The following is a 22,345-nucleotide window of genomic DNA, read 5'->3' as shown; positions in this document are numbered from 1 at the left end:
ATCTTCTACCGCTGCAGGCAAAGCATTCCATACCCTTACTACTCTCTAAGTAAATAAATTACCTCTGACACCTGTCCTCTATCTATCATCCCTCAATTTAAAATTATGCCTCCTCGTGATTGTTGTCACCATTCTTGGAAGAAGCTTCTCCCTATCCACCCTGTCTAACCCTATGATTATAATTTATGTCTCTGTTAAGTCACATCCTCAACCTTCTTCTCTCTATCGAGAAAATTACAAGTACCGCAGCCTTTCCTGGTAAGACATTCCCTCCATACCAGGCAACATCCGAGTAAATCTCCTCTGCTCCCTTTCCAAAGCTTCCATATTCTTCTTATAATGCAGTGACCAGAACTGGACACAATACTCCAAGTGTGTCCCCACTAGAATTTGTACAGCTGTAGCATAACCTCATGGTTCCAGAACACGATCCCTCTATTAATAAAATTTAAAACACTGTATGCCTTCTTAACAACTCTGTTAATCTGGCTGGCAACTTTCAAGGATCTGTGTACCTGGACACCGAGATCTTTCTGCTCATCTACACTACCAGGAATCTTACCATTACTCTAGTACTTTGCATTCCTCTTACTCTGACCAAAGTGAATCACCTCACACTTGTCCGCATTAAATTCCATTTGCCACCTCTCAGCCCAGCTCTGCAGCTTATCTATATCTCGCTGCAACATTCTACGTCATTCGTCACTATCCACAACTCCACCAACCTCAGTGTCGTCTGCAAAAGTACTAACACACTCTTCTCCGCCCTCATCCACGTCGTTTATAAAACGAACAGCAGTGGACCCAACAGCGATCCTTGCGGTTCAGCACTGTTAAGTGGACTCCAGGAGTAACATTTCCCAGCAACCACCGCCCTGTGTCTTCTTTCAGCAAGCCAATTGCTGACACAAAGTGCTTTATCTCCAACAATCCCATTCCTCCGGATTTTTTACAATAGCCTGCTGTGGGGAACCCTATCGAACGCCTTGCTGAAATCCATATACACAACATCATCTCATCTACCTGCTTGGTCACCTTCTCAAAGAACTACATAATGTTTTTAAAGCAACACGTAACCTTCACAAAACTATGCTGACTATCCCTAATCAAAGTATTCTTTTCTACAGGATTATAAATCCTATCTCTTATAACCTTTTCCAACACTTTACCAACAACTGAATTGAAGCTCACTGGTCTATAATAAATAGGATTGTCTCTACTCCCATTCTTGAACATGGGAACCACATTTGGTATTATCCAGTCTTCTGGCACTATTCCTGTCGATAATGACGATTTAAAGATCAATGCCAAAGGCTCGGCAATCACACCAATAGCTTCCCAGAGGATCCTAGGATAAATCCCATCCGGTCCAGGGGACATATCTACTTTCACACTCTGCAGGATTTCTAATACCTCCTCCTTGTGAACCTCAATCACACCTAGTCCAGTAGCCTGTATCTCAGTATTCCCCTCGACAACTTTGCCGTTTTCTAGACTGAATACTGTTGAAAAGTACACAACTTCCCAAAAATGTCACTGATTGGCCCTAATCTTACTCTCGTCATTTTTTTTATCCCTTAAATACATATCGAAAGCCTTCGGTTTAACCCTGATCCTATCAGCCAACAACTTCTCACGTCTCCTCCTGGCTCATTTGAGCTCTCTCTTTCAGTCTTTTCTGGCTACCTTGTAACCATCAAGCACCCTAAATGAGCCTTCGCATCTCAACCTAACATAAGCCTTCTTCTTCCTTTTGACCAGAGAATCTACTTCCTTCGTAAACCACGGCTCCTGCGCTCTACAGCATTCTTCCTGCCTGACAAACTCATACTTATCTAGGACACACAGTAGCATTTCCTTTAAATAGCTCCACATTTCTAATGTGCCTATACACTGCAGCTTCCTTCACCATCCTATGCTTCCTAAATCCTGCCTAATCGCATCACAAGTGACGTTCCCCCCGCTGTAACTCTTGCCCAGTGGTATACACCTATCTATATCTATCACAATACTAAACTCAACAGAACGGTGATCTCTATCACCAAAGTGCTCACCTACTTCCCAGTCTAACACTTGGCCGGGCTCATTACCCATTACCGAATCTAATGTGGCCTCGCGCCTTGTTGGCCTGTCTACATACTGTGTAAGGAACCCTTCCTGCACACAGTGGACAAAAACTGAACCAAATATAATAATCGTACTATCGTGTTTTCTGCCAATATTTCGAAAGTTGAAGTCCCCCATGACAACTACCCTATCTCCATCACTCCTGTCGAAAATCATATTTGCTATCCTTTCGTCTACATCTCTGGAACTATTCGGAGACCGAGAGAAAACTCCCAATAGCGTGACCTCTCCTTTCCTGTTTCTAACTTCAGCCCACATTACCTCAGTTGACGAGACCCAAACATCCTTTCTGCAACTGTAATACTGTCCTTGACCAACACAGCCACACGTCTCCCTCTTTTACCTTCTTCTCTATTCTTACTGAAATCCTGGAATCTGCAAAAACCATTACTGTCCCTGCTCTATTCATGTCTCCGAAATGGCCACAACATCGAATTCCCAGGTACCAACCCATGCTGCAAGTTCGTCCACCTGATTCTGGATGCTCCTGGCATTGAAGCAGACACACTCCAAACAAATTCTTGCTTGCTGGTGCCATCTTGCGCCCCTGAAACTTGATTCTGGACCTCTCTCCTCTCAATTTTTTCTGTACTTGAACTACAATTTTGGTTCCCATCCCCCTGCTGGATTAGTTTAAACACACCCTAATAGCCTTAGCAAATCCCCTCCCCCCCCCACCCAAAGATATTGGTACCCCTCTGGTTCATATGAAGATCATCCTGCTTGTACAGGTCCAACTACCCCAGAAACAGCCCCAATTATCAAAGAATCTAAAACCCTCCCTCCTGCACCATCCCTGTAGACACGTGTTCAACTCCTCTCTCTCTCTCTTTCTCTATTCATTGCCCCACTAGCACCAGAGCAGGGAGGGAATTTGAAAGAACGGGTGGAAGTGTATTATGACCGTGTCGTCCAAACGAATGGTTTCACGTTTGAGCTGCAGAAGGGCAGAGACGTGGAAGAGTTTATGATGTTAATTAAGTGCAAGTTGGCTGACATGGTGATGATGGGGGTATGTGGTTAAAAACACATCACGAGGTGAAGGATGTCAACATGGTAATGACGTGTCTGTTCAGACTCAAACAATTGCCAGGGAGAAATTTGAATCAGTGGCGAGGCATTTTCTCCTGTCACGTCGTCGATGATGCCTTCCAGCTCATCTCATCCACTTCCCTCAACGCCACTCCCAAAACCCATCCCTCCAAATATGACGAGGACAGAACTTCCTTCTTCAATACTTTAAAATCTAGCAGCCTCTGAAGGCATCATGTCATCCTCCGGTATTTCCGTCAGCTGCAAATGAACCCCAACAATTAAGATGGGTTTCCCTCCACACCCCTATCCATTTTCTATGAAGATCATTCCCTCTTCAACTCCCTTACAAAGTCCACGCTACCACAAAACCACCCTCTGCTCCCAGCACCTTCTCATTCCAACACGGGATTTGCAAAACTTCCACCCACACATCTGTCCTCAACTCCGTCAAAGGCCCAAAAGGACCCTTGCATGTCCATCAGAGATTTATCTGCATTTCCACGCATATCATTTATTGTATCAATTGCTCCCTTTGCTGTCTCCTCGACATTGAGGAGATCGGATGCCTAATTACAGACCACTTCAGAAAAATCTCCGCGACACCCGCACCAAACAACACCACTGGCCCCTGGCTGAACAGTCAACTCTCCCTCCCACACAGCCAAGTTCATTCAGGTCCAGGGCTTCCGCCACTCTCATGAACTATCCTATCTGTACATTTTCCATCCGACCTATCTGCTCCAGCCTGCGCTGCGACCTTTCATCATTATTCCCACCTCCATCAATCTATCACTCTCTCAGCTACCTTGTCCCACCCCCATCCGCTTCCATTTGTCTCTGTACCTCCTCGGTTCAAAAACCTCTTTCCTGATGAAATCTCGTGTCCAAAACATCGATTGTCCTGTTCATTCGTTGCTGCCTGCCCTGCTGCGCTTTTCCATGATCACACTTTCGATTCAGTGGAGAGGTAGTGGATTTTGAGTTAGGGATTGAAGTCAAAGGCCTCAGTTTTGCAATGATTGAATTGTAATAAATGTCTGCTCCAACAGGACTGGATGTCAGACATGTCAAGACAGTGTATGACCTGGAGGGAAGAAGGAGGCGATCGTGTTCATGTCCACCTGATGACCTGCTCGTTCTCTGTGGTGGAAGTTGTGTGCATGAAAGATTCTGACAAAATTCTGGACAAATTCTTAGTGTCGAAAATCCCTTACCTTCAGACCATTTCTTCAGACAGATTCTAGAGTCTTTTGAAAGACGGTTTCACACTCTCATTTTTGGATCTCATGATTTTCGCAGGATATTAGATGGGGAAGATTTAGAGGTCAACCTCTCCACCATAATCTGATGAAGCCACGAATTTTATCCCAAATACAACTTGATCAGATTTCAAACATGAAAGGAAAAAGCTCTGGTAAAAGTGTGAGATAAGTCGTTCACTTATTGTGCGTGTGGACCAGGTTTTTACCTGTCATCAGACTTACACACCTCAGTTGCAGTCATAGTGAGGAATGATTGTGGAAATGTAGGGATTCATTTCCCTGTCTGAGCTCATTTCCCATGGACACAATGATACCAGGAACAAGCCATTCACCTGCTCAGAGTGTGGGAAGGGATTTACTCTGTCTCTGACCTGCTGCGACACCTGCTAGTTCAAAATGATGAGAAACGATTTCAGTGTCTGAACTTCCGAAAATGCTTTAAAACGTCCAGCGATTAGTCAACCGAACACCACGTTTATACTAATGTGAAACCTTTCTCTCTCCGGACTTTGGAAAATGTTATCAAACCTCTATCTGCTTCATCTCTGAGAAATATGCTCACATAAATACGAGTTCATTAAGATATATAGAGATCTGACGTCTGACCCACGTGCTCACCCGGAATAGAGGCCTCTCCAATTCCAAATCTGTGGGACCCTGCTGCAAAGTCCGAGCGACCGGATGGCTCATCACCTTTCTCGCAATATTAACAGGTCTTTCTAAATGCCGTGAATGTGGGAGGTGCTGCACAAGTTCCTGAATACTTACGTGTGTTCAACGTGTTCACACTGAATAAAGACAGGAATCATTATAAACTTTCTTGTGGACAGTTCATCATGAATGTCATCACATTGTGGAGAGACCTATCAAATATGTAGCCTGTGGGATGTGATCTCTAGTCTCTGTAGAACTGATTTCCCATCGATATTTTCGAATTGTGAGAGACGTTTCAAGGAACCTGCTCCAGGAATAGGTTCAAGCGATCATCTCAACTCTCAGTACACCATCTGGTTTTCAGTTGGCAGCAAGCATTTACCTGCTCCATGTGAGCAAAAGAGATAGGTCACTCATCGACCCTGTTGAGAGAATAGAGGATCCCAATGAGGGAAGGAATTCACTCACGCATCGACCATACTAAGGCAGCGTCGTGTTTACAAATCTCAACAGCAATTGAACGTTGTTGTTCTTCACATTCATTCCTGGAATCAAAGTTGGAATATTCTCGATAACAATCAAATAAATCAGCTTTGTGTTAAATGCTTTGAGCAGGTAATGAGCAAGTTAGACGAAGTCAAGCCTGTGGAGGTGACCAGCTTGAATTTCCACAGACATATGTCAAGATGCAACACGGCAAACTGCTAAAGAAGAGGACATGGATTGAGTTTTGGCTGATTGGCAGAAGGCAGACAGTTGGGTGAAGGGGTCTTCTCCAGGATGGCAGCCCATGACTAGTGGAGTTCAGCAGGAGTCAGTGTTGGCAACACATCTATTCACATTATGTATGAAGGATCCATTCAAAGGAATTGAGGGTGTTGTTGCTCCATTTGAAGAAGACACAATGATCGGCGTAAGGGCAGATCTTATTGTTGAAGCGGGCATGCTGCAGGATGACTTGAACAAACTGAGTGCTTTGAAAAAATAGTTGCAGTTGCGGTACTTTGTGGAAAAGTGTGCGGTCATATGTTTGGTGGTAAGAGTAGAGGCACAAACAATTTTCTGAAAGCAGAAAGAATTCAAAGTTCAATTTTCTCTTATGTTTAACATGCAGCTTCAGTTGGTGTTTGGGAAGGCAAATACAATGCAGGCGTTCAGTTCAAGCGAATAGGAAAGCACGGGCAGAGGTTTACACCTCAGTCAATCGGAGGCTCTGGGCTGATGCATTTGGAACATTAGGAGCAGGTCTAGGCCCCATATAGAAGTGATGATAAGTCTTGAGTGGTGGATAGGAGGTTTATAATGGCTGACTCAGTGGTGAGTACTAATGTCTTGCGGTCTCAGCGATGTTGGTTCAATATCTACTTTGGACGACTGTGTATTTGGAGTTTGCACATTCGTCCATAGACTGAAGATGTGTGCCTGACGTTCTTTGGTCATGGGAAATGCAGAGTTTCAGGAATTGTGTAGACATGTGAGTTTGGGTGTGATTCCCTTCGCAGGATTAGTGGGGGCTTCTTGGTCCGAATGGCCTGGTTTCACATTGTTGGTTTTCCGTTAGAACAACGTTGATTGCAGAGATTTACGCCTTGTCATAAGACTTTTTTTAAAAAGAACTGACAGCTTCCATATAAACACATGGTTTCAAGTGAATCTCTTGAATGATATAAAGAGTGGAGGGGCATTCTTAAGGAGGACATTATAAAGGTCAATCGAGGATCTGAGATGTCATCAGAAAATAAAATTAAGTATAGTCTAAAGAGAATCTACAAGTAATTAAGAACTTGAGACCAAATAGGACCACTTTAAGACGAAAGTGCTCACCTTTGTCTTGAATCTCAGCAGATGAAGAGACATATAATGTTCACTTCGCGTCAGTTTACACCATGCAGAACGACATAACGGGTACAACTAAATATTGATGTTTTCAAAGTAGTTCACATTGAAAAGGGGAAGGGCTGGACGACCTGGAAAATATAAAGTTGGATATTTCTCTGGGATCTGATCTCCTGTATCCTGGAAACGTGTGGGAAGTTAGGTAAAGAAACCTTTGGGACTTCCGTAGAAATATTTTTATCATCCATTATGACGAGTGGGGCACCGAATGACCTGGGGATGCCTCACGTGCCTTTGTTTAGAAAGGAGTTCACGGAGAAGCCTGGGAGCGATAGACGTTTGTGTCTGATTAACGTCGTGGGTAAGTTGTTTGGTGCAATTCTAAACGATAGGATTTATATGAATTTTTAGATACAAGGAATGAATCGGGAAAATCAGCATGGTTTTGCACAAAATTGATTGAGTTTTTTGAGGGGGTAACCAAGAAGATCAATGAGGACAAAGTAACAGACTTTGCTCACTTGGGCTTTAATAAAAGGTTTTACACGGTTCCACATGGTTGGCTAATTCATAAAGTTAGATCGCATGGAGTTAAATGTAAGTTTTCCACTTAGATATAAAATTAGTTTAATAGCAGGATGCTGAGAATGGTGGTGCAGGATCGTTTGCAGACTGGAGGACTATTACCAAATGTGACTCATGGGCTGAGCGCACACTTATTTCTTTTACATTTAAATAAATGATTTAGGTGGCAAGATAGAAGTAAGTTTGCAAAATTGGTAGTAGAAGGTTGTGAAGCGATTTTGTCGTCAGGTCAGTTTCTCTCTGGCCTCCAGTTTAAAAAGCATGTGGGAGAGGAGTGGAGAAGGGCCATTTGTCCATCGTGAAGCGCACGATATCAGGCATCCAACTATTCTTGTCCCGGTTTGCAGCAATTAGATTCTCCCTGCGATCTCAAATGACATAGCAATGGTACTGAAGGTTGACCTGGTCGCAGGTTTGAAACCCCTTTGGGGAACGTATTCTCATGTTCACATACAGAGGCACATTCCCCGATAGTGACAGAGTCGTCAGGATTCTCCCCACTCCATGTGCTTTACGTCTGCAAGTTTCCCTGGAGAAAGGCGGCTTTAAGTGGAATACAAGGCACTTCGCCAGAATTTGTGCACCGTTGCGATGAGCCGCGATATGAAATGGATACTGAGCTGAAATAGTCGAACACGCTTCTCATGTGTAACTTTCAATAACAGAAATCCCTCCACAACAAGCCCTCAGGCTCCTGGGACCTGACAGCATAGCGCCCAGCAGACATTCCTCACAAAAAACAACGGATGCACGGCAAAATCTAAGCACTTTCTCGTCTCGTCTTGTTCTATTTCTGCCTCTGTCACACCTCCACTTTCCCCTGAACGTCCAGTCCCGATGTCAATGAGCTGTTTGATATAAACACAGGCACATCGAGAAAGTAATCTTTATCTCAAAAGCAGAGCCAGGGAATGTAAGCTGCAAGGGCTTGCTCTAGGCTGGTTAATGAGACATCACGGTCTCATCGTCCTGATTATCAGATAGACTGATTCCACAAATATGCACCGTAATAGTTATTACCAATTGAAATGTGCCAATGAATACCGTGACTGTCAGAAATATCATGGGAGAGTAGCTTCGACCTCTTCCTCGCCGACGGACATTTTGGAAAGAATGTCCTGTTACTTCACAAACTGACCACTTCGCAGCTGGTTATGGAAGTGTCTAGCACAAAAATGCCCTTTGGCCCACTACGTCTGCACCAGTACATCACAATCCCCTGAAATGTTCTTATCTCATTTGGCGTCACTTTGTTCAGAGGGGCAAACGTATTCAGTAATGGAAGTGTACAACTAAATGGGTCTTACCTGCTCTGGAGTTTTCTGCCTTTTCCATCCTGACAGGCGGTTGGTTGCAGATTACTAACGTTCCTTGCCTGAATTATACGCATTCCATCTTATCCTGCTATTTGAATTTCAAACAAGAAAGCAGAGAACAAGCACTCTTCAAGTTCAGTCTAGGCTTTCAATTACAGTCAGAAAATGCTTAACTGCAATAAGGAATCCACAGTGGAATTAACGCCCATCGCGTCAACCACTTGGCCACAACTGCAGAAGCGCGCTACTAAACTCGTTTCAAGTTTATTTGTTTGAATTCAATCAGCACAGTTTCGATAGGGTTAAACGTCAGGACATGTTTGGACTGTGTAAACAATCTCGATGGTTGAATTGGTCATTCAGTTAAAAAAGAAAGGGAGAGATTGCAGGAGAAACTGAACAGATCTGGCAGCATCTGGGGAGAGACAAACAGAGATATCGATTCGGAGCTTCTCCAGGAGTTTTTCAGAACTCCATTTTCTCTCACAGGTAATGTCATAACTGCTGAGTTCCTTGAGCAGTTTCTGTTTTTGTTTGAGAGTCCGAGTGTCCACAACCTTTCACGGGGAATTCAACAATACAGAAACGCATTTGTGTTTCCTCACTGGATTTGTTTTCCGTTTGGGTACACATTACTGACCCTATTAAAAACCAGAAAGTGCACAGCAAAGGAGTCGGATGGATAAGAACAGAGACCGCTCCATGCGTGGGTCCACCCTCTCGGTTAACAGCCAAACGAGAGGACTAATTGCTCCACAGAGGCTTGGGAGTCCCTTGTAGTAGGCCCCTTGCAGGATCTCCTAAAGCAGACTGACAGTGAATTCAAGCTTTTGCCTGCCCTTCGCAAAATGAAAATTGTCTTCACTTTGTTTGACGTTTCCAAAATAAATCCTGGAGCATTCATTGTGGACAATGGGAACAGTTTGATCTCACAATTTGCAGACAAATATATATCACCGGGAAGCAGCTCTCCTAAAACCGGAACATTCTCCCTTCGAGCCTTATGAGGAATATTTTTCTGACAAACGGTAAAAACCCGTAACTGTGCGGACAAAAAAATAACAGATTGTGTGAGAACAGCTGTCGCTCTGTTCCTGGGTCGTGGGAGAACAGCAACCTGTCAGTGAAGAGCTGAACGCATTGACTAACAACGGGACAGAGACTGATGATCCAATGGCTTCAATGATCCGTAAATGCAAACTGCAGCTTGCTCCTCCCATATTGACAATCGTCCTTAATTATTATGACGTTTCCGAAATAAATCCTGGGCAATTCACGGGGAAGACATGGGAATAGTCTGATCCCACCCTTTACAGACACACGCATGACACTGGAAATCAGCTTTCCTCCGACAGAGATCATTGCTCATCAGGGCAGTTTGTTCAAACAGAGATCAGAAAAGGAAACTCAGAACTGGCACTGGAGACAGCAGTGAGATTCTGTTTTACTTTAAAAGTTTGCTCTGCTCTACTTTATATCCAGAATGGTGAATGACCGGAGATCCCAATCTCAGGGGAAGGGGTTACCCACGTAAGAAATAAATGAGGAGGATGTTCTCACATTCAGAGGGTAGCAAGTATGTAGAAGCATTTAAAGCCAAGGCCTGTCAAGACTGGGGTATATTCAAGGCTTCAATTATCTCTCTGATAATAGCATTGAGCAAGGGGCAGTGTAAAATGTGTCCAAATCTGCTGACAATACACACGCGTGGGAGAGCATGTTATGATGAGATCGTAGCAATATGCATAGGCAAATAGATAGATTGGATGAGTGGGCAAAAACTTGTCAGATGCAGTTACGTGTCCGGATTGTGAGGTCATGCACATTGGTCAGAAGATTCAAAAGACAGAGTACTATTAAAATCGAGAGAAAGTAGAAGAAACGTGTTACACAGAGGAATTTTATACACGGCACAAAGTTTAGGATCATATTATTTCCCTGACAAAAATGTTGGCTCCCTTTCCGATTGCAAACAATGAAAGAGATGGTTTCCCAGGAAAGAAAATTTTACTGAAACTAATAGCGGAATCGTAAATTTAGAAAAGACTTGGAACGTTCCAATGGACGACGTTGATGTTTATGGCTCTCTAACATTTGTTTACAATGGGCTGGGTGTGTGAAATAGGGGAGCTGGGGAGTGGAAGTCAGATTACCCATGATTACTTCATCCTTCATCTGTCTTCGTCATTTTTACGGTTTATTTCGCATTTTGGTTCCCGTGAGTGCCCTTGTAAACTATACAGGAGAAACGAATGTTGAATTCTTTCGAATCGTAATGAAGAACAACCAGTCATTAGTAAACCTACACCTGGCAGTGGTGTTTCGTGTCAAGTTGATCTTCAAGAATGCGTATCGTGAGTGGTCTGTCCTTTATAATGTTTCCTGCGTCACTACAGGCAACATTGTTTGTCCAAATTTGTCCTGCCTTTGATGGGTATTTGGTCCATTTTTTGGTGAGTTGTTGTCAAATGTGTCTTTCGGTTTATGCTGTCTCATACATCCGAGTGGCCAGAGGAGTCTGGCTGTATGTGCTGAGACATGCTTTTACCTATAATGTGGAGAGCTTGGTTTGTTGGATAATGGCATGTCCTCCTGGCGTTGGTTTTGACAATGAATGTGCGGGAATATCTATTGTTGCAAAATATTTCTGGAGGATCCACTAAACAACACAACCAGCTGTTCCGAGTAGCAATGCACAGCGATGACGAGGACAACGGATTCGACTGGGACAACACAAAAATATTAGGGCCAGCTAAACAGAGTGCAGCCAGAGAATTTCTAGAATGACGAGACTCATCCAATGACTCCATCAAAAAACATGTTGATCTGCACCCAACATACTGGGACATGCAAAGAACGACAAGTACCAGCAACTGAAAGCAGTCGGAAATAAATCAAACCAATTCGAAACGCTTCAGGACAGCAGTGTTTCACACGAGTTTCATCTGCCTTTAGGATATCACCGAGAAACGGGAGGAAACGGCCGCCAACCAACTTCCCGAAACCACCGAACATCCCCACACCATCTGCACCCTTCACCGGAACTGCAGATCTTTACACAAACCTTGAAACCCTGAAACAGTCAGAGTCGCCCCAGCAGGAAAATGAACCCTGGCCTCTCACGTGACAACTGAGGTTACCAAACGCCACACGGTGGATGTCAGAGCTAACTGAGCCTGCAAGCTACTTGTGCATGCTCTTGTCAATAACACCTGCTTGATTATCCTCATCTCATTTTCCATCATTTAACATTGTATGCCTTAAGCATTACAAATTCACAGTTAAATATCTCTGGAGATTATCAGAATTTCTGCCGCTCTGACATATACAGACAGTGATGTCCAGATTCCAACCATTCCCTTGCTGATAAAGTTTTTATAATGTAGAGCTACTCGGACATTTATGACTCTTATCTTAAATTTATGCTTGATTGATCCATCCATCATCGAGAAAATTTTTGTTAAGTGTACCCAATCCATGCCCCTCATTATTTCCTACATCTCAATACTGTCTCCTCTCAATCTCTCCTGCTCTCACAAAAGCAAGGCCAGTCTGTCTAAACTCTTTCATAGCTGAAGTTCTTCAATCCAGACAATATATTGGCAAATCACTTCCGCACCGTTTCCACAGCTGTCATATCGCTTCTATTATGTGAATTGCAGCATTGTACATAACACTCTAGCGAGAGACGAATAAAGACTTGAAATAAATGTGGGGAATTCGCAAACATTGGTCTTTTCCAATAAAGTCTCTTTTCTTCGATACTGTTCTGTGTATTTTTCAAGAACCCAGTGCTCAAATGAACTCTGGTCCATGCAAATCAAACACTTTACATGAGGATTGATAACCCAACCACATTATGTGATTGCATTAAGGCTTAAAGTTCCTCATGGTGGTATTCGGGCATGTTCATCTAACAAGAGTGACAGCTGCAGCACTAACTTAACGGTGACAATGTGAAAGTGAATGTTAGTTTGTGCAATGACCCAGTGACATGGGAGGACGAATGGAAATGAAGAATAGTGATTGGGAAAGGGAGAAACTTCTCCGATATTGGGTGCAGATAAAGTTTGAAGCATAAAAATCATCACCTTCGAGAGCATATTAACCTTAAAAATTGATTGTTTCCTTTCTGCGTTTGTTTTGCAAGGGTTATGTGGAGTAACATGGAACAAATGCGCATTACTGATACTCGGATTTGAATGAAGGTTGCTGCGGCCACAATGCAGTGGACGAGCCACGAAACGATCACATGAATAAATAACCAACAGTAAAAGCAATAAATGCAATGCCCAGTGTTGGCGAGGAATAGCACCACATGCACAAGAGGATAACCTAATGAGATTAGGTTGTATCATCATTTTCGATGTCCTCAGTGGCTGTGGAGATTCCATCATTGAGAATGTTGAAGACTGAGTTCGATAGATTTCAAGAAAAGATTAAATGTACAGACGTAGCACACAAATTGTTGAAATGTAGGTTTCAATAACAACGAAGTTTCACATCGTTACTTTACCAGTGCCTCGAGACAAGGTAGCAACTAAGGTTGCACACTTCAATCACACCGGTTTCCAGGTCTGGAATCAGAGAAATTTAGTGACGCAATGGCGAAGATCCGATCGGAAACTGAGAGTGGAATGAACGCGTGAATCTCTCCTCTTTCTGCCAGTGACCAAGTCCATGAGCATGCAGTCCTTCTATGAAGGCAGAGAGGCACGTGAAACGCCCAGGTTGGGAGCTCCAAACTAGGCCGGCGCAACTTCTGTTGACATGGAATAGGGAGCTGTGGGAGACGAGGCAGGGAGATCTAACCTCATCTGGATACACTTTAATTGACATGGCGCAGGAAACTTTGGGTTGATGGAACGTATCCTGAGCGATTTTATTCTGAACTGAAATAGTTTTTGGTAGCATACATTTTTGTGGATTGAGGGAGGATTTGTCCCAGGGGATTGTCACAATTATAAATAAACATTTTGCAAAGACTGAACTCGTCTAGGAGTATCTGTGCATTGTGAAATGGGCGAAATATCAGTGCAGTCTGACATTTCTCATATTCTGACTCTGCAGTCGGTTAATTTTCTGGAAGGAATTTTAAAAATCTTTTATGTGTTATTCAACTCCCTGCTAGCTTGTTCTGGTCTGGTCATTGATGTAACATAAACAACCGAAAATTAATATGATGTTGGGATTCAGTTCGAGGTTCCCTCGAATTACGGAAGAACAACAGGAGAGCAGAGGTGAAATTTTTCATAACAAAAGTGATCAAATTGAATGAATGGGCAGGCAGAGGGTGAAAGGAAGCTTCATGGGGATAAATGTCTTTCCTTTGCCAATGAAACTACCTGCGTCACAAAGTGTCTCACCTGGACTGACAGGAATGGAGTTTATAAGTCCTTCTCCATAGAGTGAGGCGGGGAGAATGTAAACACAGCAAGCTCCAAAAAAAAACAGAAATATTTGTTCTTTTCTGAATCTCAGTCCCGGACTGACTAAGATGACCTTTGGAAAATTATTTTGCACCATGCCAGAAGAGGAGTTACAGATTCGACCAGGGAAACCAAATTAAAAATCAAGATAAAATCATACCACTTTATTCGCTACCTCCCCCCTTTTGACACATGGTCCTCACTGTGTGTTAATTGGCATGGAATGGGAATAATGATTTACCAATGGGGCCACACCACACTCATTCCCTCATTCTGCACCCTGCCATTGTCTATTCACGCTTGTCCTTCGGCGTGGCCTGCGACTCGACCTCCGATTAGTCTGCTTTGGATTACGAATATTTGACATACACATGTCAACTGATCACTTGGCGGCTGCTGGGCTGCCGTCCTTCCCGCTGAGTTTGCATTCGCATTGTCTTGAGAAAGGGAATCGTACTTTTTCGTGTGGGCTTCACATTTACAGACAGCGAATGATTTAGGCGGTAGGACCTCTTCCAGGAGGTCAGAAGTCAGGCCACGGTATATTTTGGGCTTTCCAGAGTAGGTCAAGAAGCCCCTGGGTTTCCACAGAGTTCCACAATTATGTACAACCCCGTATGCATATCTGCTGTCGGTGTAAATATTCACTATCCTTCACTCAGCCAATTTACACTGCGAAGAATAAATGTTGTCCTGACCAGTGACACTCAAACCCTGTGGGTGAATGAGAAAGAATGAAAACACATTCACAACATGGATAACAGGGTTTGTATCCATATGGACACAATTTGAAAGGATTGTTTACCCTGGGTAGAAAAAAACGACGCTGATACCACCGAGAAAGCAGGCAAATGTGGGAACTGCTGGACTGGATTCAATTGACCACAGAAATGCAAACTCATTTAATCAGTAACACTGTGGAGAGACCGTTCACCAATCCCGAGTGTGGGAAGGGATCACTGAGCAAAACAACCTCCGGAGCCTCCAGCAGGATTACATATCCCATCAGGTGTTCGATTATGCTGTCAATGCTGCTGTTAATCCCAACCAGCTATTTGTTCCATAGCGTCAATCATAGAGTCATACAGCATGAAGGCATACTGGCCCATCAGTGCAACGAAACCATGCTGAACATACTGCCAAACTAATCTACTCCCATCTGACTGTTAGGTCTGAAGGTTGATAAGTTTCCGGGGCCTGATGGTCTGCATCCCAGGGTACTGAAGGAGGTGGCTCGGGAAATCGTGGATGCGTTGTTGATTATTTTCCAGAGTTCAATAGATTCGGGGTCGGTTCCTGAGGATTGGAGGGTGGCTAATGTTATACCACTTTTTTAAGAAAGGTGGGCGAGAGAAAGCAGGAAATTATAGACCAGTTCGTCTGAAATCAGTGGTGGGAAAGATGCTGAAGTCTATTATAAAGGATGAAATTACTGCACATCTGGATAGTCGTAACAGGATAGGACAGAGGCAGCATGGATTTATGAAGGGGAAATCATGCTTGACTAATCTTCTTGAATTTTTTGAGGATGTAACTATGAAGTTGGACGAGGGAAATCCAGTAGATGTAGTGTACCTGGACTTTCAGAAAGCTTTTGATAAAGTCCCACACAGGAGGTTAGTGAGTAAAATTAGGGTGCATGGTATTGGGGGCAAAGTACTAGATTGGATCGAAAATTGGTTGGCTAATAGGAAACAAAGAGTAGTGATAAACGGCTCCATTTCGGAATGGCAGGCAGTGACCAGTGGGGTACCGCAGGGATCCGTGCTGGAACCACAGCTTTTTTCAATATATGTTAATGATACAGAAGATGGTATCAGCAATAACATTAGCAAATTTGCTGATGATACAAAGCTGGGTGGCAGGGTGAAATGTGATGAGGATGTTAGGAGATTACAGGGTGACCTTGACAAGTTAGGTGAGTGGGCAGATGCATGGCAGATGCAGTTTAATGTGGATAAATGTATGGTTATCCACTTTGGTAGCAAGAACAGGAAGGCAGACTACTACCTCAATGAAATCAATTTATGTAAAGGGGCAGTACAGAGAGATCTGGGTGTTCTTGTACACCAGTCAATGAAGGCAAGCATGCAGGTACAGCAGGTAGTGAAGAAGACTAATTGCTTGATGGCCTCCATAACAAGAGGGATTGGGTATAGAAGCAAAGAGGTGCTTTTGCAGCTGTTCAGGGCCCTGGTGAGACCACACCTGGAGTACTGTGTGCAGTTCTGGTCTCCAAATTTGAGAAAAGACATTCTGGCTATTGAGGGAGTGCAGCGTAGGTTCACGAGGTCAATTCCTGGAATGGCAGGATTACCCTACACTGAAAGACTGAAGCAACTGGGTTTGTATACCCTTGAGTTTCGAAGATTGAGAGGGGATCTGATTGAGACGTATAAGATGATGAAAGGATTGGACACTCTGGCAGTAGGAAACATATTTCCACTGATGGCTGAGTGCCGAACCAGAGGACACAGCTTAAAAATACGGGGTAGACCATTTAGGACAGAGCTCAGGAGAAACGTTTTCACCCAGAGAGTGGTGGCTGTGTGGAATTCTCTGCCCCAGAGTGCAGTAGAGGCCCACTCTCTGGATTCATTTAAGAAGGAGTTGGATAGAGCTCTCAAAGATAGTGGAATCAAGGGTTATGGAGATAAGGCAGAACATGATACTGATTAGGAATGATCAACCATGATTATATTGAATGGCGGCGCAGGCTCGAAGGGCTGAATGGCCTACTCCTGCACCTATTGTCTATTGTCTATTGTCTATTGCCTCCTCCTGTACCCGTTGAGTGGTTATAATGCCCTTGTAGTTTTATTACTGAGTTGTTAATCCAAAAAAACAGGTAATATTTTGGGGACAAAGAGTTCAGGTCCTGGCATGACAGATAGTGGAGTTTGAATTCAATAAGCACCTGGAATTAAAGAGTCTCGTGATGACCTGAATCAGTTGTGTGGAAAATCCCATCTGATTCACTCATGCCAGTTCGGGAAGCAAACTATCATATTCATCTGCTCTGTCCCACAGGAGACTCCAGATGGTTAATATCGTGGTTGACTTTTAAATGTCCTCTGGGAAATAACTGATGTACTAGGCATGAATAAATTTATTTTAAAAATCCCACTTTCCCATTCATGTTTGGAATCAATTGTCCATTAACTGTTGCAAACATACCCTCATCCATCACTTACTCAGCAAGGTAATTGCACAAGTAAAACACCTTCCTTAAAAAAAAGCCTCTCATGATTTTTTTTTAAAATCTCTCTCTGTCATATGCCCTCTCACCTTGAAATCCCCATCCTCGGAAAAGGCAGCTATCGTTAACTCTAATTTGCCTCTCAATAATTCGTAAACTTCTGTCGGGTCGCCGTTCAAACCCCTAACCGAGAGTGAAAACAGTCTCAACTAGGAGACAGTGAGAACGGCAATGAGAGATCCGAGTCCAGTGTGTTGTGCTGGGAAAGCACAGCAGGTCAGGCAGCATTTGAGGAGCGGGAGAATGGACGTTTCGGGGAAGAGCCTGATGAAGGACACTTGCGCAAAAAATTATTCTCCTGCTCCTGGGATGTTGCCTTACCTGTTGTGGTTTTCCAGCACCCCGATCACGAATCTGAAAATAGTCTCAGCCTATCCAGCCTTTCATTATAACTCAAACCTTCCACACATCGCAACATGCGTGCATACTTTTCTGAACGTGCTTCAGCTGAATAATATCATTTCTACAACTGGGCGACCAGAACTGGACATAATATTCCAGAAGAGGCCTCTTCACTGTCCTGCAAAGTTTCAACATAACGTCCCGACTCCTATACACAAAGGACTGAACAATGAAGGGAAGTATGTTAAATGCCTTTGAAAAACCTTGTCTGTAGGTGATGCAAACTACAAGGAATTATGCACCTTCACCCCTAGATTCCGTGTTCTCCAACACTACGCAACTTGTTGTCGTACCAAAATGCAATACCTTCCATTTATCCAGATTGAACTCCATGTGACATTTTTCAGTCCAACGACTCATTGGATTAAGATCCTTTTGAAACTTCGATAATCTTTCTCACTGTCTCCAATTCTGGCGTCGCCTGCAAACCTACGAATCATGCCTGCAGTGAGTTCCACTGTTTTATCATATAGATCAATGATTCATATTTACTTGTAGTGGCCGTGATTTAGCAGTGTGCAGATCATACAACAGTTAGTCATGCAATTAACAATGAGGAAGAAAGCCGCAGACTGCAGGGAGATATTAAACAATTGGAAATTAAAATGGTGAAGGCAATTCATTCCAGGCAAGTTGGTGACAGTGAACCAAGTTCAAACTTCAAACCAGCCGCCCACGCTCCAGTTGTGGCACTCAGCTGTCTCAGCAAGCTGCACTGTAGATTGATATAAACGGGAAAAAAATTCCCTTCTGCCCCGCCTTTGACCAGGAGCACTCTCAACCTCGGAATTGCTTGCGCCTCTAAACCGTCATAGAAATGCCCTGCATTCATCGGTTGTGTCACTGGAGCCCTCAAGATTAGATTAGATTAGATTAGATTAGATTACTTACAGTGTGGAAACAGGCCCTTCGGCCCAACAAGTCCACACCGACCCGCCGAAGCGTATACCCACCCATACCCCTACATTTACCCCTTTACCTAACACTACGGGCAATTTAGCATGGCCAATTCACCTGACTTGCACATCTTTGGACTGTGGGAGGAAACCGGAGCCTCCGGAGGAAACCCACGCAGACACGGGGAGAACGTGCAAACTCCACACAGTCAGTCGCCTGAGTCGGGAATTGAACCCGGGTCTCTGGCGCTGCGAGGCAGCAGTGCTAACCACTGTGCCACCGTGCCGCCCAAGTATCTGTGCGACCTCATTCCCATCCCGACTTACAGTTGGATCCTCGCGACTCAGTTCCTCTGATTCTGGGGCGGGGAATTGGGACTATGTGGCAGCAGTGGTTACTGCCTTGTGGGGGGAAACTGGTGAAGTAGCCGTTGTTAAACTGCATTACTATTGAAGCATACATTTCAGCCACACCTGCACTGTCCCCGGAGTTTTTGATGTTTTGGAGAAATCTATTTATCTCAGCCTTCAGCATATTAATGATGGAATCACCACAGCCACTGGGGGAACCGATATTAAACGGTCAGCCCATTCTGAGTTCCCACAGATGTGCCACTTTCCGCTAAGCACTGATATTGTGCATTTGGTACGCTGCCTAACATTTCCTATGATACTGTACTTATTGCCTGCTGTCACTGTTCGCGTCTGTGAAATGCCGTGATCGTATAGTGGTTAGTACGCTGCGTTGTGGCCGCAGCAACCTCGGTTCGAATCCGAGTCACGGCAGTGATTTTTCTATCCGCCCCAGTTTTTGTGAAACATAAAGAAATCAGTTGTTTTAACATGGTAATTTTCTCCAAGGTGATGATCTTTTCCCTTCAAATTCTGCTTGCTCACATCTCTGTGTTTCATATGTTAGAATTCAAATCCACCCGTTCTCAAAGATATCTCTCCCTCCTTCGATCACTAACTGAACTTTCCGTCCCACATCCCCATTTCATTAATTTAGAGATGCCGGTGTTGGACTATGGTGTACAAAGATTAAAATCACACAACACCAGGTTAGAGTCTAACAGGTTTAACTGAGCACTAGTTTTCGGAGCGCTGCACTTTCATCATGTGGTTGTGGAGTCATTTCCTATTTCATTAAGGCACTGCAGAATCTAACACTGACTCTCACTTTGATACTGTTCAGTTTGTGCTGCTGCGGTCACGGTTGCTGGGTGAACGTGCCCCAATCCCACCATCGGGACCTGCAGACCAGTTGATCCATTTGGTAACCGCTGTTGTGAGGCCAATCCTCAGGTGGCAGCTTTTACTGATATGGACTTGCGATTATTGGGGGTCAAGCTCAGGAAAATGACACGGGACAATATCGAGGAAAAGCGACTTCATTGAGAAAGATTAATTTCACGGGTTTTCTGCAATGGCTGAGCTCTATTATCACTGGACTGTTAACTCAGACACCATGCAAATGAACCAGGGACCCGGGTTTGACTCCAAACATGCCAGGTGTTAGAATTGAGATTCAATAAATATCTGGAATTACGAATCTAATAACACCTATAAATCCATGGTCAATTGTTGAAAAAACAAAACCATCGGGTTTACTGATGTCCTTGGAGGAAGGAAAGTGCTATTCTTACCTGTTCGGTGAGATACGGTTGAGTCTCAACTGCAATACGGTTGAGTCTCAACTGCCCGCTGTGCAATTAGGGATCGCAATCAATACTGCCGAGCCAGCGACGCCCTCATAGTGTAACAGAATAGGAAAAAAAAGTTAATTCGGCTCTAGCTAGATTACTGTGTGCAGTTCTGCAATTCACAGTATAGCAATGATGTGATCGCAATGGAAACGTTGCAGGACAGATTCAATGGGACATTGTCTGGGTTGAAGAGTTTCAGTTATGAGGAGAGATTGGACAGACTGGAGTAGTTTGTCACCGAGCAGAGGAGATTGGAGAAGACACGACTGAAATGTACAAAATAATGAGGGATATGGATAGGATAGACTGAAAGAAACGCTTGTTATTGATGGAGGGATCGAACACTGGGGCCAAGAGATTTCGGGAAAAAAGGCAGAAAGTTTTGAGTAGATGTGCGGAAAGGGTCAGAGAGGTGGAAACCCTCCAACATGAAAAAAATTGTGATGTTAATTTGCGATGCCAAAACATATAAGACTATGGGCTAAACAATGGAAGACTTGATTCAGGTCGTTCAGGTTGTTGCGTTGGACAAGTGCAGCCACAACAGGCTGAAGAGCCTCCTTCGATGTTGTCCTCCATAGTATCGTGGTTAGTGTCCCTCATGCTTGGCCTTCCATTCTCGATTGGATATGTCACAGGAAAGACAGTGCTGTCTGAATCAGCTGGGGAAGGACTGCAGCTCCTGGGGAGAGAGAGTGTCAGTGAAAGTGCAAAAACGTTACTTCAGCAAACTGCACATTGTGTTTGTGTTGCAATGAAAACTATTATATAGAATTGTTCCTGACTAATGTGTTTATTTAAAACAGGAATCCGAGGCAGAAAACAGAGTAAACCCATTCAGACCTGAGTGCAGAATCATTTCCAGCAGAACGAATGAGGTTGTACAGCGCAGAACTACGTTTGCGTGCGTTGAATTCCGGTTGATGGGCGCAGCTTGCTTTCACTCGGCTGAGTTACCAGTGTGTAAATGATACAGATAGTGTTCAATGTGATGGTACATTTGCTCAGTGGTTCGAACTGCTGTTAAGTCTGTAGGTTAGGTAGACTGGTCATGTTAAATTGCGCTGATGTGTCCAGAGAGTGATTTCAGTAAGTTACGTGAGTTAGCCATGGGTAACACAGCGATAAGGTCATCAGTCACACGATGTCAGGTTTTCTTCCAGCAGGTTTATTTGAAATCACAAGCCATGGGCCTGCGCGGACAGGGACGGGAGCTAGATCTGGATGAGATGCTGTTCAAAGTGTCCCTACAGACTCGATTGGCTGAACTGTACTTTTTGCCTTATAGGGAATCTGATTCTATCAGAGAGGACACTGCCAGCGTTTACTGGGGTGCTAAGACATTAGAGACTATGCTGACGGCGTTTCGTGGGGATGAAATTTTATTTATTTGTGTTGAAAAATTTGACACTGAACCAAGAAAAACCGAATGGAAGTTTTCCTGAGTATTTTACGTTTGGAGAGAGTAAATAGGTGGTAAATTCACTCTTTCAAGTTCGTATATTTCTGAACGTCAGGCTTTCAAAACCATTGATGTAGGACAAAGAAATGATGGGAGCAGAATTCCTGTCACTCAGAGAATCCGTTTCCAAAATACTTGGAAAGGCACATTTAGAGACGCACAAGCAGTGTGTTTCACCAGGAGAGAGACACCCTGTGGCCAGGTAAAAGTGTAAAAGTGGGGTCTTGGGGGTAGAAGGTGCGAGGAAACAACGTCTAATTTGGACGACTTCATTTGCAAAGAAATATCGGAAACGTATGCTGCTGAGTAAGATTCAGCAAAAAAAACCCTCAGAGTTTTGAAAGATTTCTATTAATATTCCACATGAAGCATTATA

At 43.8% G+C, this 22,345-nt stretch overlaps 1 non-coding gene across 1 annotated transcript; it reads left to right on the top strand.

Annotated features, from left to right (window-relative positions):
• The first annotated feature begins 19,515 nt into the window (after positions 1 to 19,515).
• Positions 19,516 to 19,587, top strand: trnah-gug (transfer RNA histidin (anticodon GUG)). The gene has a single exon. It is a non-coding gene; the product is annotated as a tRNA-His (tRNA).
• Positions 19,588 to 22,345: the final 2,758 nt, after the last annotated feature.

Source organism: Chiloscyllium plagiosum, unplaced genomic scaffold (genome assembly GCF_037043375.1).
Source record: "Chiloscyllium plagiosum isolate Xiang-an unplaced genomic scaffold, Cpla_swu_hap1 HiC_scaffold_39, whole genome shotgun sequence".
Taxonomy (NCBI): domain Eukaryota; kingdom Metazoa; phylum Chordata; class Chondrichthyes; order Orectolobiformes; family Hemiscylliidae; genus Chiloscyllium; species Chiloscyllium plagiosum.
Note: the sequence above shows the minus strand (reverse complement) of the source record. Positions and strands in the feature narration are given on the sequence as shown.